General features: G+C 33.0%; 1 pseudogene; it reads right to left on the bottom strand.

The window, feature by feature from the left end:
• Window positions 1–9,930: 9,930 nt before the first annotated feature.
• Window positions 9,931–10,451, bottom strand: LOC111544406 (annotated as a pseudogene).
• Between the last annotated feature and the right edge of the window lie 1,972 nt (window positions 10,452–12,423).

The raw sequence follows: 12,423 nt of genomic DNA, 5'->3' as shown, positions 1-12,423 counted from the left end.
TGTGAGGCTATTCGATTTTACTTTGGATAGCACTATGTCCCTAACACTGTTACCCCAGGAAAAGCCTGTTTGTTGCTTCACAAAAATACATACCTACCTATTAATTTCTGCTGTAAGAAGCAACCTTCTAAATTCTAGAATAGTGTTTTGTTTCATGAAATATTTAATGTAAATACACAGAAGGTGTATTTACATTAAATACACCTGGGAATAGCACTTACAGCCTTAGGACGACTCAAAGTAACACAGAGTGGAGGAAACGGAACAGATTCGAAAGTCATAGGTGATACTAGAAAGCGTAGATTTTTCTGCTGACCAACTTATTCTAAATAAAAGTCATGATATAAAATTAAACATTGGGTAGCCACATTGTTCTGTTCTGTGAGTTTTTAACTGAGTGAGATAAATGAAGACATAACCCTGTGAACATCTGGCTCCCAACGCTCCCTGATTCAGAATCATGTTTATAAATTTAGGGTACAATACAGGTAGGATCTTTTTAAAGATATACTTCCTGTGGTTTCTTTGCAAAGTGTTATTGTCTTTATATTTTATTGAACTCTGCATAATGTGGTTTTTAGAGCTTAAAGAGCTCTATTTATAATTTTACAGTTTTCATATCTTGAAAATACATCTTTAAGGGTTAATCCTTTAACCCTCTTTTGGATTCTTATGTGTGCCACTGGACCGAAAATCCTACAGGAAATATTTACCCTTGTTCTTGACCACAGAATACTGATGCAGCTATAAGCAAGCTCACCTCTAAGCAAGACACTAAGGTAGCCTCTCTACTTCACCACAGTTCATGGGGTCTCCAAGAGAAAGGTGTACCAAAACTTCCCCAGGTCTGTGTATATGTGCTGTTCTCATCCTTTAGCACAAGCAGGGAAGAGAAAACATTTTAGCATGTTCACCAACTTAAAGTATACTATGGTCTGCTACCTTGTTTTATGAATGCTTTATTGTCAATTTTGAAAATACTGATTTGTTGTTTGATTAATAAATGAAATGCATTTTATTCTTGTTTATCATGATGGACTTCAGTCTCCTCTCCTCCTTCTTTTGATCCTGGATGTTTTCTGCATATCTGAGCAAGTTGAGCAAGTTGAGAGTGCATATATAAAATCCACATAGATTGGTGGGATTTCATAGATTTCCCTCATAATAAATATAAGAATTACTAAGAACATCATGAGGGGAACAAATGAGTGCTAGGCACTTAAGCATTGCAAAGGAATTTTTCTTATAAACTAACTTGCTAACATTAACTGTCCAAAAAGACAAAAAGAAAAAAAAATAAAAATAATTCCTGCTGCAATATCTGAATCTTCTAAAATAAAGCAGAAACCTTAAAATAAAAGAACAAAGATTTCTCAAAATGGCTGCCAAGTGAAACCTAGTTAAGAAATATACTTAGCCTTATACTATTCTACTGCTTACAACTAAAACAAAGACATTGACTGGCCTAAATAAAATGAGAAAGAAAGGTACTACTAATTTCTAGATATTGTTTAGCTTCCCAAGACAAGTACAGATTGAAATCTTAGATTCTCATTCTGTATTGCTAGTCTTCAGCTTTCAGTATCTTTAAAGGCAATTTTAAAAATTGTAGTGGTTTGCTTATTGTTGTTGCTTCTGCGATTGTTATTTTATCTATTGCTTTTATTTGACTGGGGTGACAGTCCTTATTAAGTTCTTGAGTTGTTAAGATTTTATTTGAACTTCATTTTACTGAGACTATATCCAGAGGATGCCATTTATCTCTTTTGTGCCTAAGTATTCTTACGGTGAAGAAAAAAGATTGGGTACTTATAAAATTCTGTGGTGAGGTAAAATGTTCTATAAAAGTGCATCTCAAGAGAATTCCTTATATGATATTTGATATGGAGTCTGTTTTTTCTTCTCTGCATAACGCCTTATGACTACTATATATTTTCAAGCAAACTTGTTTAACTTTTGAAAAGCAGATGAAATATGAATGTTTTTACAAATTTAAGTTACAGATTGTAATCAGAACACCAAGTTTACAGCAGGTCACTATTATTTCTAACTTTTGGAATAATTTTATTTCTTTTTAAAAAAATAAAAATAGTAGCTTAAAAAATTCAGTTTAATTTTTAGTTCAAGATGGTGGCCTGAAAAATTATACTTAAATTTGTTTCCACCATAAAACTCGACTTAAATTACAGTAAATATTTATGAATAGGTAAAATTCATAAAAACATGGAGAATATTTTAAGCTGCTTGAATAGTTTTTTCCCCCACAAAATCTCTAGATAATATGAAGAAGATGGGATAGAGGAAGTAAATAAACCAAACTGGAGAAAACTGCAGACCAGCAGACCAAAAGAGGCACAAGAAAAATTGCCACTAGTCATAAAACTAATTCTACTCAAGCTTCTCAAGTGTAACTTTATAATATTTGTGGAAAAAATAAAATTAGAAGATAAAAATAAAAAATATAAAACTTTATTTCCCAAAATAAGCTCCATAAAGGTCAAGGCAATTTCAAAAGCAGTAATACAAGCTTTTTAGTCTATCCCTAAAGAATTTTAACCCCATCAATGAATTTAAACATATAAATGCCATCTTTTTACATTATAAACTGAAGAAAAATGGTTACCCATTACATATATATTTTTTTAAATTTGGAAACAAGATATGCTAGATAAAGTCAAATCACTCTGTAAAGTGTATGACTAATAATTTCCCATCCAAATTCTCACTAAATTACTCTTGTTTCATGAGAGAAATGAGCAAGAGCATTATCAAGGTGGAGAAGGACTCTCTGTTGAAGCTTTTCCATGTGTTTTTTCTGCTAAAGCTAACTTTCTTAAAACATTCTCATAATAAATAGATGTTATTGTTCTTCAGTCCTCCAGAAAATCAACAAACAAAATGCTTTGAGCATCCCATATAACTGTTGCCATCATCTTTGCAATGGACCAGTCTGCTTTTGCATTAACTAGACCACTTCCTCCTCTTGGTAGCCATTGTTTTGATTGTGCTTTGTCTTCAGTATCATACTGGAAAAGCCATGTTTCACCTTCCATTATAAATTCTTTGAAGAAATTCTTCAGGCTCTTGATCTCAGATGTTTAAAATTTCCATTGAAAGCTCTGCTTTTGTCTGCAGCTGATCTGGGTTGCAGTAGTTTTGGCACCCATCAAATAGACGATTTTCCCAAGTTAAATCTTTCCGTCAGAATTGTGTAAGTTGAACCTACTGAAATGTCTGTGGTGTTGGCTATTGTTTACGCTGTTTGGTGTTTTTCATTTTTGAGACAGAGCCTTGCTCTGTCACCCAGGCTGAAGTGCAGCGGCTTAATCATAGCTCTCTTCATCCTTGACTGCTGCTTCACTGCAGTGATTCTCTCAACTCAGCCTCCGGAGTAGCTGAGACCACAGGCAAGCACCACAAGGACCAGTTAATTTTTTTTTTAAATCTTTTGTAGAGATGGGGTCCCCCTACATTGCCCAGACTGGCGTTTGTGCTGTTAGTAATTGCTTTCTCCTCAATTAGGACATGAACAAGGTTAATTTTTTTTCTCACAAGTTGATGTGGCTGACCTGTCATTGAGGACTTCAGTTTCAACATTGTCTGGCCCCTTCTTACAAGTTATCAGTTAGTTATCCATTATTAAACTGCTGATTTTTTGGCGGCATTGACCTATAAACATTTTGTAAACCATCCATGATTTCACCATTCTTCCACAAAAGTTTCACCATAAGTTTGATGTTAGTTCTTGCTTTAATTTTTGTGGAATCTATGTTGCTCTGCTAGGGTATCTTTTCAAACTGGTATCTTATTCTGCTTAGTGCCTCAGATTAGATCTTGTTCAGACAAGTTATAACAAATTAGTACCGGTTCATTTTGGTGCAAAAAATTTGAAAATCCATGCATAGCTTTTTCATAATATAAATTTTCATGAACTTTTTAGAGACACTTCATATATTTAGAGTTAGCAGATACATAGAATTTTGTACTACAGAGTCACTGATGAAGTGTGATTTTTTTCCCTTCTTATTGAAAATAAAGTTTTTTTTAAAGAAGTAAAAAAGTCCCCTAGGAAATGGAGTAGGCCTCTAAATATAAATGTCGATAATTCAAAGTAAATCTCATCTTATTTTGGTTTTGGAGAAAATGACAGTATATTGCAACCTGCCCAGCTAAGCATCCAAGTAAAAATTTTTCTAAATATGTACAAATAACTTCTTTTTTTTTTTTTTTTGAGACAGAGTCTCGCTCTGTCGCCCAGGCTGGAGTGCAGTGGCCGGATCTCAGCTCACTACAAGCTCCGCCTCCCGGGTTTACTCTATACTCCTGCCTCAGCCTCCCGAGTAGCTGGGACTACAGGGTCCCGCCACCTTGCCTGGCTAGTGTTTTGTACTTTTAAGTAGAGATGGGGTTTCACTGTGTTAGCCAGGATGGTCTCGATCTCCTGACCTCGTGATCCGCCCGTCTTGGCCTCTCAAAGTGCTGAGATTACAGGCTTGAGCCACCGCGCATGGCGTACAAATAACTTCTAAGCAGATCTTTCATTCCAAGCATAAGACTACTGAGAAAGTAACTAGAATATGGATAAAATTACTTTCATTAAGTATCCTTAGTGTATAATTAGAGATAGAAATTCAAAAAGTAACAGTAAAGAAAAATAAAACAATAAGATAGAAGACATGAGATGAACAAATAGAACAAATAATACTAGAGAAAAAGAAATACTTTGGGACATATAATATTATATTTTAAATTCTTATCAATATTCTTAGGGAGATCAGAGAGCACAAAATATCTTTAGAGCAAAATCACATTGCTACTCACAGGCAAAAGTGTCAGAGAACAAAAAAGATTTCTGGAAATTACAAATATTTTATACAACACTTCCAACTTCTGCTCCAGGAATATACAGAGCTAAAAGGAGTGTAATAGCGCTAGATTAACTTAAAATTCATTTTTTTCCCCAAACCCATGGGAAAACAAAGCAAAGACCTAACCTCCAATCTAAGGAAAGACAGACACCTACAGGGAGAGAAGAAGTGAGTTCACATACTTAGCTAAGGTAGATATACTCATAGACTTGTAAGAACTCAACTAGAATAGTTGGTGAGTTGCTTTAGGCCAAATGTGTTAGACTTTAAGCCAAGTGTGAAGTTGCTTTAAGCCAAGTGTGGAGTCCCCGAAAGTTCACAGAATTTGGGAAAGTCGCTATTATTTGAAAGGTATTTTCTGAACAAATCCATCTAGGCCTTCACAGATAACATCAAAATGTCCAATATCATGTAGATCTGAGAAGAGGAAGCAGCATCTTTGTGGGCAGGGCAAGAAACTCCACCCAGATCCTATAGCTTTAGCTCTCTAATATTTCCCCTATATAATTTGTAAAGGGAGGATCAATAAACACTGTCACCCTTAGGTTTAAAACTCATTATATCTATGGGAATGAAACAGAAAAACAAACAAACAAACGAAAACTTTCTGGGAGATTGTCAGGAATAGGCACTGGATACAGAAAGACAGCTTGGGAAGGGCAAAGAGAACAGATCATGCCTCAGCCTAAGATTTAGGTATGTAAAACTTGCCTAAAACTGAGGCTTATTCAGAGTAACAAGGAATGCTCAATCCCCACTGACCCTTCCACCATTAAACAGCCAAGGATTGAATGGAAAGTAACAGTAGAAAATTGCTGAGAGTAATAGGTAAAGAAAGGCATGCCAAGAGGCTTTCTCTGAGGCATAGCACAAAGGGAGGACTTAAAAAACACCTAGCAGGCACTGCTCTGGAAAACTAACCCCGTCCCTAAACACAAGTTATCCTACCGAAATTTGAAGAGCGTAACTGTGGCAACAGTAACCTCAAATCTAGCTCAGCTCCCCAACCAATAAAAGACAGTATCAGATTGGGTAAAAATCCAAGAACCAAATATATGCTGCCTATAAGAATTCTACTTTAAATATAAGGAGAAACAACAAATAACATAAATGAAAAAGGAAGGAGAAAGATGTATAATACAATCATTAACAAATAAAGATGACACTTTATTTTAAAGTAGCATCTTTAAAGATGACTGCTAAAGTACTTTTCATTTCAAATAACATTCGGGGTAAAGGACATAATATTTCCAAGATAATATAATGAAATGTGAATGTAACTAAATACAGAACTCTCCCTACCACAATAAAAAAGGTAGATGTGAAAAAGAAATAGAAAAAGTCCAATTACATTTAAGGAGTTCAATACTTCTAAGTAATTGATAGGGCAGTTTCAGTGAAAAACAACAACAACAACAACAACAACAGAAAAACAACAACAACAAAAACACAGGCTAAAATAGACCATAATAGCACTAGACCATAACAGTCAACTAGAGCTGACTTTTGCAGAACATTTCACTTAACAAAGGTAGAATAAGCTTTCTTTTTAGGTATATATGAAACTTTCACAAATACTAACTTTATTCTGGGCTATAAAAAAGAGATCATCAAATTTATAATATTATAAATCAAACAAACAATGTGCTTTGAACATAAGAGAATTAAAGTAAAAGGCAATAAAAGAAAGAACTATAGCTTTGTACTATAATTTTAAATCAGGAAGTGTGATGCCTTCAACTTGTTTTTTCTTTTTTAGAATTGCTTTGGCTATTTAGGGTCTTTTGTGTTGCTTACAAATGTTAGTATTGCTTATTTCTATTTCTGTGAAATATGTCATTGAATTTTTAGCGTAGACTGTTGAATCTGTATATTGATTTGGGTATTATGGGTATTTTAACAATATAAATCGTTTTCATGCATGAATATGTAATATCTTTTTTTATTTATTCCATCCTCTGCAATTTCTTTCATAAATGTTTTATGGTTTTCAGTGTACAGGTCTTTTACTTCCTTGACTAAATTCATCCTTAAGTATTTTATTTTATTTTATTTTTTGGATGCTATCATAAATAAGATTGTTTTCTTCATTTCTTTTTTAGCTAGATTTTTATTTCTGCATAAAAATACTGTAGATATTTGTACTATTTTTAATCTTACAACTTTACTGAATTAATTAATTTCAACAGTTCTTTTTGGTGGAGGGTTTTGTGTTTTCTACATATAGGATCATGTAATCAGTAAATAGAGATAATTATACTTCTTTTTTTCCAATGTAAATACTATTTGTGTATGTATGTATTTATGTATTTATGTATGTATATAGGTATGTTTGATTGCTTTTGATCATATTTCCAGTACTATGATGAATAGAAGTGATGAGAGTGGGTATCCTTGCCTTGTATCAGATCTTAGACAATAAGCTTTCAGTTTCTCACTATTAATTATGATGTTACCTGTGGGTTTTTCATAAATGACTTTTATATGTTGAGAAACTTTCCTTCTGTATGTAAACTCTTGAGAGCTTTTATTGAGAAAAGTTATTGAACTTTGCCAAATGTTTTCCTATGTCAGTTGGGATGATTATGTGTTTTTGTCTTTCAGTTAGTTAATGTAATTACTACATTGATTGGTCTGCGTGTGTTGAGCCTGACAACACATGCAAATATGTGTGCAAATCCATGTGTTATTACTCCATCATGATGTATAATCTTTTTGATACACTGTTGAATTCAATTTGTAAGCTATAGTAATCAGAACAGTATGATACTGGCATTAAAACAGATAGATACAATAGTGGAACAGAGTCGAGAGCCCCATAACAAATCCAAACAAATCTGATATGGTGAATTAATTTTTGATAAGCACACCAAGAATAAGTAATCGGGAAATGAAAGTGTATTCAATAAATAGTACTGGTAAAACTGAAGTTCCACACGCAAAAGAATAAAATTGGACCCTTACCTAATATTGTACATAAAAGTCATCTCAAAATGGAAAAATATCTAAATGGAATACCTGAAACCATAAAATTCCTAGAAGAAAACATGGGAAGAAATCTCTTTGACATTGGACTTGGTAGTCATTTCTTGGATATTACACCAAAAGCTTAGGCTATGAAAGCAAAAATAAATGGGACTACATTAAACTAACAATTGTCTGCATAACAAAGAAGATGACTTTCAAATCAGACAGACAGACACTCTTCTGTCTGTCTGTTTTAAGTAACAAAATGAACAGACAACCTAAGGATCTGGAAGAAATATTTGCAAACCATATATCTCATAAGGATTTATCAATCAAAATTATAAAGAACTCATACAACTCAAAAATAAGAATACATACTATTATACATAAAACAAACTATTTTACTAGTTAATTTCTTGGTTTTGATAATTGTCATAACATAATGAAAGACTAATGCTCAGAAGTAAAAACTGGGTAAAAGGTAGGGTGGAACTATGTATTATTTTTGAAACTCTTCTCTAAGTCTAAAATTGTTTTAAAAGTAATTGATTTTTTTTAACTTTTAAAGTTTTGTAAGGTAACATTGATAAAATGTTCTGAATCTAATGCAAAAGTCAATTAGGTAGGAAATATCATAGAACACTGATTGATGTAAAGTTCAATCCAAGTATGTCCAACTATTAAAGTGAAAACATACAAAGTGGAGGGAGAAAATATGAAGAAAATATTAGAAACAAATTATTCAGAAAAAAAAATGTGTCATCAGGTTAAATGTGTTGTGTTGACTAAATACCTCACAGAAAACATGTAAACATTCCCACCCCCTTTTTTCTGCATTTCATTATTTATTTAGATGTTTAGGCTCTCACAGTAGGTTTTAAAAGCTGGTAAACACTGACAAATTATTTCTCCCACAGAACTACAAAACATAGCCACAGACAGTATAAATATATAGTTGAACTGATACTAATGCACATCACCATTTATCAATTACATAATAAAACAAATTATCAGGTATCCAAATATTAAGTTACATAGCTCAAAAGACATATAAAATATTACATATTTGCTCAATTTATTAGCAGAAACCCACTTCTTTTTTTTTTGCAGGAGAAGTCAAGAAGAAAAGTGAAAAACATCACAATTCAAACAAAAGTAAGTTGGTAAACAACTTCTGATGAGTATGGAAAAAAATTATAAGAATTGTAGAAATTTTATGAATAAGAATTGTTTTAGCTACAATAACAAAGAAACTCTACCTTTAAAAAAATTTACTAAGCTAAAGAGCATATTCTACATGTTCTGCACAAGACAGACAGTATTTTGCTAAAAATAATTAATAACCCCCTCCCATTCTGTTCTCCAGCCCTCCCTGTTAAGTTGTATCTCAGAGTGCAAACATTACATTAACTGTAAGGCTGTTTTTTCTGAAGACATTAAATACATACTTCTGTATAATGTAGATTTTCAAAATGGAGGTTTTTACATAACAGCACAAAGTAAGATTTATAGATACATGTTAAGTAATCACTGTAAGACTTGGTAAAAAAATCAGTGATTAAGTAAACTTGATGTGGGTGGTAAACATGAAGTGAGCAAGCAAATAACCATGTAGGCCCTGCTTTCAATGTTTGAAAAGATTGAAGGAATAAACCACATTAAGGCCTAGAGTGTTCATAGTTCCTGGGATTTTAGTTCTGTATGATACTAAAAATATACAATTACTGTGCTGGGTATTTTGGCACCTAACCTTCTTAAATTTCTTGTATGTTGTTAAGATTCTGGCATGGGAATAGATTTAAACAAGACATAGCTCAACAATGTACGATTTCAGGAAAGGTCAACTGGTATAAATGACAAGCACACTTTAAATACTGACAGAAATCTTTTGCCAAGTGTCCAAATAGGTTGATTCTAACCCAAACACAGAGATTGTCAAATCTGTCTAGCATGTGTCCTGGTAAAAATGCCTTTCAGTACTCCTACAGAAGATTCATTAGACATATTCACTGAGCCAACACATTGTCTAATATGTATAACAAATTAGGTCGTCTCAAGTTCCACTTCCAAAGCATTAGCATGAGGCACCCCATTTTTACTGAATGCAACAGTAGTTTCTATGACCTTTGGAGTCTTTGAAGAGCAGCTGTATTTTAGGATGATACTTCTCCAACTACAAAAGTTTCTTGCTGTTAAATGCTTCATGCCGGTTTTGTCTCATAAATTATACTATATCTTCATATTTCATTCCACCTTCAATTAATGCTAAGGAACAAGTACTGGAGCTCTCTGAAGGCCTGCAACACAATGAATAGCAATACAACAACCAGGTTCTTCACGAAACTTAATTTTTACAATATTTAGCCAGTCATCAACCATCTAGCTGGATAGTGGTGCACCATCATCAAAAGGCCAATCGAGAACATGGATACGTTCTTTCTCCACAAGAGTAGTGTAGTAAGTTGCTTCACATGCTCTCACTATTGTGGTAACTCCATAATTCTTAAGTTCCTCTATAAATTTGTTCAAGGTCACATTGGTTGGAGTATGTATAATAAGAAATCTCATGTTCTTGTGTGTGATTTCCACAGGAGCTGGACAGTTCACTCAAATCATGTTAATTTAGTTAAAAAAAGAAAACATTCAATAGGTTTATGAAAGAATTTTAAAAATTGAGTACAGAAATGATGCAAAGAAACTGAAGTCTACTTCAATATACTCCACTTGAAATTTTCAGTGCTTTCAATATGAAGTTGTAAGTAATAATAAATGAAATGAACCACCTTAACAAGAAACAGTAGTTCTTCAATCCAGTAATACTGAGGCAACAGAAAGGAAGGGCACTGAGGTTTACCCTATCTAGGTGATAACTCTTGTAAAATGCTCTGCGGGTCTCAGTTTAACACTTCTGTGTCCAGGATAACCATTCTTATGGGGCGTTCCCTACAGTTCACTTGTCTGCATAGAGGTGGCTGTGTGCCTGGTAGTAATCTCTGCCTGCCCTTCAGAAACTCCATCCTTGTGTGACCGGGAACACCATAGAACTGAGGAATATGTTTACTCATTGAAGATTGTGGCCTAATCATACAGCCGTTCCTCACAGGCCACAGCGGTGGCGGTGGTTGCTGGGCAGTTGGGGGGTGGGGGGGAGGCAGTGGTGGTCTCAGGGCAGTAGGAGCCCCAAATTCCTTCTTTTAAAATCATAAATGATAAGTTTTCGAATCACTATGGACAAAAAGAAGGTTGCATATGAACGTCAGACTTCTTGAGAACAATATTGGATGATATGTAATAAAACAATGCAGAAATATCTCCAGAATCCTGACTGTAATAACTTTGAACCCACAGTCATAAACTAGCAAAGCTAAAACCAAAGGAAATAAAAATACATTTATAGATAGACAAAGTATAGTGTTAGTGACCATATCTGTTATTTGTAGAAAACAGAAAAAACTTGAACATATGCTCTAGCAAAATGAGAAAGGAATTCTAAAAAGATGAATAATGGAAAACAGGAGCTTCCGTTGAAAAAAATAATCCAAGAACAAATGGGCAAGCCCCTTTAGAAAGCAATCAGTAATATGTAAAACATTTTTATAGTACTATGGTAAATAATCTGGATAATGTCATCAGTAGTGTGAGAAAATTTTGTGCTGCTTCTGCCAAGTAGGAAAAGGTCAAAGTAATCAGAATTCTTTTTTTAAAAAAAGAGCTGCACAAAACGTTGTGATCCAAATGAACTAAAATGCAAATGCAACATGAGTTTTAGTGCAATAAAATGTAATATATTTAACTTAAAAATAGATTACTCTTTTTAAAATGTTGCAGTTTCTGTGTGAAAATTAGACCTTCTTCTTTATGCTTATGCTTTCTTCCCTTTGCACTGTTGTGTTCTGTAATAAAAAAAAAAAAAAACTTACACTAACAATATAAATGCCTTTGTTTTTCATTTTAGAATCAAAATATTGCAAAACACAGACATTTTAAATTTTATTGGAGTAGGAACTGTAAATTTGATAAACTTTATCAGTGGATTTTAGTTGTCTCAGTATCTGAAGTTAGAAGTCAAATTGGGGAGAATTTGGGTAGCTAAAAGTAGGGGTATTAGCATTTATTTGTTTGTTTGTTTATTTTTCATCTTATGAAGCCTGAGATCCAGTCTGTCTTTATTTAAAGAAATAAGAAATACAGATTTAAGCATATCACTTAAAATTAGAGGATAAATGTATGAAAAACAAAAAATAATTTAATAAAAGGTTTGAAAAAATAAAAGAAGTCTCACAAAGCAGAATTTCTTATCCTTCACAAGAAGTAAATAGAAATAGTCTAAAGTTGATAAATCAAGCAGAAAAAATAAAACTTTTTTTTTAGAATTTCATTGAAAATTCCCATAATTGAAATACAAAGCATTAAATGTTGTTAAATCAGAAGAGTGATACAGAAACTGGGTAGGAGTAATATGAATTTTGAGTTAATTCTGTGGTGTATTTGTTTGAATTTTTTTCTTTTTTAAAAACATAGATTTAATTCAAATTTTTTTAGGGTGAGTTTTCTTTGGAAAATATATTATTTCTGTTAAATATGTCAC

This window comes from Piliocolobus tephrosceles, chromosome 4 (genome assembly GCF_002776525.5).
Source record: "Piliocolobus tephrosceles isolate RC106 chromosome 4, ASM277652v3, whole genome shotgun sequence".
Taxonomy (NCBI): domain Eukaryota; kingdom Metazoa; phylum Chordata; class Mammalia; order Primates; family Cercopithecidae; genus Piliocolobus; species Piliocolobus tephrosceles.
This window is presented reverse-complemented; position numbering and strand designations above follow the sequence as displayed.